Consider the following 6883-nt stretch of genomic DNA (forward strand, 5'->3'; position numbering starts at 1 on the left):
ATCAGTTCAACTCATTCTCCAATCAGTTCATCTCATTCTCTCATCAGTTCATCTCACTCTCTCATCAGTTCATCGCATTCTCTCATCAGTTCATCTTATTCTCTCATCAGTTCATCTCATTCTCTCATTAGTTCATCTCCTTCTCTCATCAGTTCAACTCATTCTCTCATCAGTTCATCTCATTCTCCCATCAGTTCAACTTATTCTCTCATTAGTTCAACTTATTCTCTCATCAGTTCAACTCATTCTCTCATCAGTAGTTCATCTCATTCTCCCATCAGTTCAACTCATTCTCTCATCAGTTCATCTCATTCTCTCATCAGTTCATCTTATTCTCTCATTCTCTCATCAGTTCATCTCATTCTCTCATCAGTTCATCTCATCCTCTCATCAGTTCATCTCATTCTCTCATCAATTCATCTCTTTCCCGCATCTATTTATAATTTTTTGCTGAAGTTGAAAGTCTGAATAGTGAATAATTATAATTATAAATAAAATCTCTTTTTTTAAATGATTAAGCATTAGAAATTATCCAAAAGTTAGAAGTGGGAAATCTTTTTTAGACATAATTTTAAATGGTCCTCTGGTGGGAGTGATAGGTCTGATTTATAACGATACTCTTAATATCTCGATCTGAGTAACAGTGAGAAAGATATCGTTGTTTATTTCCTCAGCGCGCGTGTTGAATTCGACTATTTTCTTCAGTGTGTGAGCAGCATAAATCCAGCAAGTAACTTTAACATATAAACCAATAATGAAAATAATCTATGTTTAGCTCGACGAAATAAGGATATCTCATTAATCTTTGATCAGGCAAAGGATTTAAAGGCAATGTTGTGAATCAGGCATGTACCCCACATTAAACTACGATCACAGTCCTTGGAGTCTGAAGTTTATGCCAAGCACTGGATCATTAACGCGACACAAGAATAAAAACCTTGTTACAGCAACAAGATGTCTACAGCAGAGCTAGATTAAGATTGAAGAAGTTAGGGTGAGGGAGCAAAAAGAAGAAAAAATGTCAGTCTTTTATCAACCGCCGTTTGAAATCATACAAGTTTTTTTTTTTTAAAGGGACTGTAAACATAATTTCAAGTGATCGCCCACGGTGGTTTGATCAAAAATGAATCAGATATCCATCTTTTTCTTTTTGAAGTAAAATGCGATAAATTAACAGATGCTTAATTTATTCAGAGTAAATGATAATTGCGGATTTGCCTCTGAACTATAGTTTGTGGATTAATAATTTGCATTATAGGATCGGATAATTCTGTAATCTTTTAATTAAAATTGGGGACTTCATACATTCTTTTTATTTCTTAAGTAATTTTCGCTTTTAAATGTTGCTTGTTTCGTCCATTTCAACAATTAATGTTTCTGTTTCTTTTCGAGAACTTTCAACAAATATATAATCAACATTTTTCCAATAAAAATAATAAATAATAAAATATTTGGAGCCGTTTTGACTTTTCTGTGATCTAAACATAAATATATGTAATATAAAGGTAGAAAGTAATTGAGTCTTTGACACAAATTTTATCTCTGCAACCTGTAATCATTTGATATTAACAACTTTTTAGATTATTTGATAACAGAATGCATAGTTTCTAAGGTCTACGCCATTGGGTTGCAAAGATAAAGGGATTAGAAAATCAGAGTGTGCGAGAAAGACTTGTTTAATAATACTAGGAATGATTTCGAAAATTTGCAACTGCTCTTTGGTATTCTTGAAAACTGATTCACTACTCAGTTCATCATTGTTCTTTTATATTATTTAACTTTACACAGTTTTCTCCATTAACTATTTAAGTCCCCTGTATACGCCTCTGTTTGAAACTAATCTTATCAATAATACAGAAGATAACATACTTTTTCTGGCTTGTACGTGTAATGCTGATAATTTCTCAAATATTTTTTGAAGCAATGTTCAATGTGCAAATGTTCAAATAACTTTTGTAGAATAAAAACAAAAATGAAAACAACAGGGTTTAACAAATTCTAATTGACACTTGATCAAACAAAGCTTTCAAGGGTACCGTTGTGAATAGGATGTGACAATTTTTTTAATAGAGGGTCAGTTGAAATTACGTTTACAGTCCCTTTAATCAGTTTAGACTCTTGTCTATACGCATCCATACAATAGTAGTCAATTTGTTATTTACTTCTCTTTACCCCTAGGTTTCTCCTAACCCGGATATAGCTGGGTTGCTCCGGTTCCACAGTTTCTCCGGGGAGTGAGGTTTCCCGTCCTCTCTCCGGTGGGTCTAGTACTACCTAGTTCTTAACTCACCTCGGAGAAATCAAACCAATGTCAGAGGAACCACTCAACACAAACAAATCATAAACTCATAAACATTTTTAATTTCTCACACAATTTTCAACATTTTTGCTCAATTTTGATTCAAGGACTCGCCGGTAAAAATGCGCAAACATTTTCGAGCAATTTCTTAAACTAGTTATTTTCTCAAATAGCAATCAAACTTTTTTTGTTGGGTTATAACGGAGCATTTTTCTTTTTACAAAAATGTAAAAAATCAGTTAAATAAATTGAGGGGAATCTTCCAAATTTGATTGATGTGCATCTTTAGATCCAACCAAATCTGCAACTACGACATATATTGGAAACCAAACAAACCAACCAACAGACAAGGCAAACACAACAATATATATGTGCAGTAGAAGTACATCATATTTATACATGCAAAAGAAGGACTCCGTTGTTTGAATTTATTCTAGAAAAAGCGAGATTTAAAATGGAAGAGAAGGATAAAGGAAAGATATTGATATTCCAAGTCTGAGAAAAGAAAAAAGTTTTAATTCAATCTCTGCTCATATTTTAGGTTTGATGCTATCTAAATCCACAGCAGGTGGTTAATTTCTTCTACACGAAATCGCTGAAAAACAAATTTTGCTGCAAGCAAAGTAATGTTTTCCCAGATTTGATAAATGAGCTAAATTTATAATCATATAAAATAAACTGTTGCTAAGCAGTTCTAAAACTTATCTTAGAAAGTACTCTTGAAAATAGATACAAAGTTGTTAAATAGGTATTTTTATGCCATCAAGAGGAATTTGCTTGTGCGCAATTGGAAGCCCTTTAATTCTGCGCCATTCTACGCAATTCCTCACAATTTCGTGCAATTATGCGCAATTCCAAGCAGTTCCGAGCAATTCCGCGCAATTCCGCCCAACAGAATTCTGATTGGAAACCCTACACCAACATGCCGTGGCAATTCAAACATAAATTCAACCCTGTCATCACAATAAAACAGAACCTCGGGGACACAGGCTGGTGACACTTACATTTTGGAGATCAAAGGAAAACTTGAAATAAATAGAATTATACAAGGGTAAAAATCCCGTTTAAGGGAGAAACAAAGATTAAAGGAAGAGAAATTATGGGAAAAGAAAAGAAAGCAGAGAGAGGGGAAAGAGGAAAATGAAGGGGAGAAAGAAGAATTAGGAAAAGAAAAAAGAAAGAGGAAAATGGAAGGGAGAGGCTTATGGAGAAAAAGAAAGGAGAAAGAGGAAAGAGGAAAATGAAAGTGATCAAGAATTAAGGAGGAAAAGAAAGGAGGAAGAGGAAGAAGGAAGAGGAAATGAAAAGAGAAAGAAGAAGAAGATGAACAAGGAAAGAAAGAAGAAGGAAAAAAAGAAAGAAGTGTATGGGAAAAGACATGAGAAAATTGTAGATTAAAAGAAGAAAAGGGGAAGTGAAAGGGAGAAAAAAAAGGAAAGAAAGGAAGAAGAGGAAAGAGAAAGACATAGAAAAGTTCTAGATTAAAAAAGGAAGAGGAGAATTTAAAGGGACTGTCATTGTAATTTCGAATGATTTCCCCTTCAAAGAGGGACATGCCAAATTTCCAACGATACCCTTCAACCATTTTTATCAATAATGTGAAAGATATCGTCGTTATTGTGAATTGACATGTCACTCAATAAATTGTGAGAAACTTCGTTTATGAAGTCTCTTTAAGTAGGAAAAACAAGGAAAAAATTAAGGAGGGGGGGGGGGTGCCAGAAAGGAAAAACAAGTATAAAATAAATCAAAAACACTTAATCCTTCATATTTAAAAACTTGTTTAACTTAACTCTATATTTGCTTCTTGGTTTTGTATTCAAATACTCAACTTGGCACGCAACGAAAGACCGCAGTTGGACAAGTAATGTTTATTAGTAAAGATAAATACATACTTTTGCTTTATATCAAACCATGTATTTATTATTGGAAAAACTTCCTAAATCCTAACGAAGAAAATGTTAAATAAATTAGAGCTAATTTTCTGTTGGATATCCGCATTAGTCTAAAAATTCAGCGGCTCAAATCTAGGAATCCTCAAGTTTGAAATCCACCAATAACTGCATTTCACATCTGAAATAAATTCTGCGGCTAAGGTTTAGCCACCATCTTGAATATCTCCGGCTCAGCCAGGGAATCCTAGACGTCACCAAAACGCGTTCTGTTTTCTAGCTTTTCATTTTTTTCATATTCGAAAATTTTCTTTTCCCCAATACTAAATAACTTACAATTATTCTTTTTTAATTTGTGGACCTAAAAATATATATATTCCTTTTAATTTTGACAGGCCATAAACAAAGGAGTTAATACAACAATCGGGTCGGCCATTTTGACGTTTATTAGAAACAGACTAACAAACATCCAGACAGACAAACAAAGCATGATATATTTATAATTGTTTACAAATTGAACCATTTAGTACATTAAGGTTATCATTATTGGTAATAGATGTAAATGTCGTGGCCTTTCATTATGAAATTACAAAAATATGTAGCATTGTTTTTTTCGATTGATAATCTGTGCAGTTTCTGTAAAATTAGAGCGTGCACAAATCCGGGATTTATTAGTTTAGGTAGAGTGGGGGGGGGGGGGTTATTCTGCAGCATTTCAGCTGAGCTAGACAATATTATTACTAAATAGTCTTAAAACAAGTTAATAAACTCCATTTTCTTTCTTTTCCAGAGCTCACATTGCAGAGAATTGTCACAAAGCTTTTTTTATAATTGATATGTACGAAATATACGATACTCTTTGTAATAATTGTAGCTTTTTTACTTAAAAAATAGCTTCATGCATTATAAAACATGTGTAAGATTTTGCAAATTTGTCTTTTTTTCATAGTGGATTTCCAAAACTTGGACCTGATCGTAACAGCGTAATTTTTTCTAAAATGTGGATCATGTCAGTAATCTATAAATTTATAAATTTTTAATATTCAATACTACGTACTATGTTTAAAAACACAAATTGATAAGTCATATCGCCATCTTTGTTTTCTCTTCGCTTTATATCTTTAACATGTAATTATAGTATGCAAACCTATTTTGTGATGAATTTAGTTTGCTGTTTTCAATAAAGTATTCGAGAAGAAGAAGTAATTTATCAACATTGTTATAATGTATTGTAAAGAAATGGATTTTGTTTCTAAAAATGGGTAAAAAACAAGTATAATTGTATGTACTATTTGTTAGATTTATTTCTGCATCGATTTGAAAAGTTAAGATTTAAACAAAAACTTTTAAACGATCTATAAAAAGTTGAATATTGGGAATCTGTATTTGGTCTATGCAGTTCTAACATCTCCTATTCACTAAATTAAATATTTTTACCTTAATGCCACTCCAGTATACCGGTCCATTAGCGCCTGATCCAATCAGGGTTTAGCTATGTGTTTGTTGTTGTCCATTCTGAACCAATAGAACTAGTATGGCGGTTATACCTATCTTTCTATCTATCTCATTATCCAATCAGAGTTATGAATACTTAAATGGAAACATTTACTTCTACTGAAACAATTGCATCTACAAGGTTATTCCAAAGTATAAGAGTTCAGAGACGAGTTTATTCCCTGATATATCATGTTCTCTGTTAGTCTTTCTTTGTAAAATCCAAAATAAGTCAAAACTTTTGATGAGGAAAGGAGGCGCGAAGTGCTAAGTGCCCTAAAAATCTAGTGTTTTCTAAAGTTTTCAAAAAGGAAAAGAAGTGAATACCTCGATCAATTAAAATGTAATCAGATGTCTGATTTATTTTAAATATTTTATTGAATTTTTGATCAGAACTTTATAAATGTCAGAATAAGAAATGTAATCTTTTCCTAAATATCAAAATGAATTATTAATTAGACATGAGATATTTTCACATGTTCCTATAAGGTTGTTCACCGTATTCTGTACATTATACATCTTATACTCTACACTGTACAGAAGCAATGCACTGCATACTGTACTTTAGTCTGCACTCTTTAATGTAAACATTCACTGCGCATACTGCTTACTGTACAGAAAATAGAACACAGTACACTGTACTGTAGAGGGAGTACTGTACACTGTACTGTAAGCAGAGTACTGAATACTGTAATGTAAACAGAGTACTGTACTCTGTACTGTAAACAGTATACTGTACTCTGTATTGTAAACAGAGTACTGTTTACTGTACTGTAAAGTAAACAGAGTACTGTACACTGTACTGTAAACAGAGTACTGTACTCTTTACTGTAAACAGAGTACTGTAACTGTACTGTAACTGTACTGTAAACAGAGTACTGTACACTGTACTGTAAACAGAGTACGGTACACTGTACTGTAAATAGAGTACTGTACACTGTACTGTAAACAGAGCACTGTACACTGTCCTGTAACCAGAGTACTGTACACTGTACTGTAAACGGAGTACTGTACACTGTACTGTAAACGGAGTACTGTACACTGTACTGTAAACAGAACAAACACAGGAACCGTCTTTCGTGTTAAAAGTTTTAACATACACTGTATTATGTACTCTGCACGCTATATATAAGATATGTATTGTAATCATACTGTGTACACAATCAACATGACCATATGGTTTTTACACATAAAACAA

The sequence above is a fragment of the Eurytemora carolleeae genome, unplaced genomic scaffold (genome assembly GCF_000591075.1).
Source record: "Eurytemora carolleeae unplaced genomic scaffold, Eaff_2.0 scaffold610, whole genome shotgun sequence".
NCBI classification, from domain to species: Eukaryota; Metazoa; Arthropoda; class Copepoda; order Calanoida; family Temoridae; genus Eurytemora; species Eurytemora carolleeae.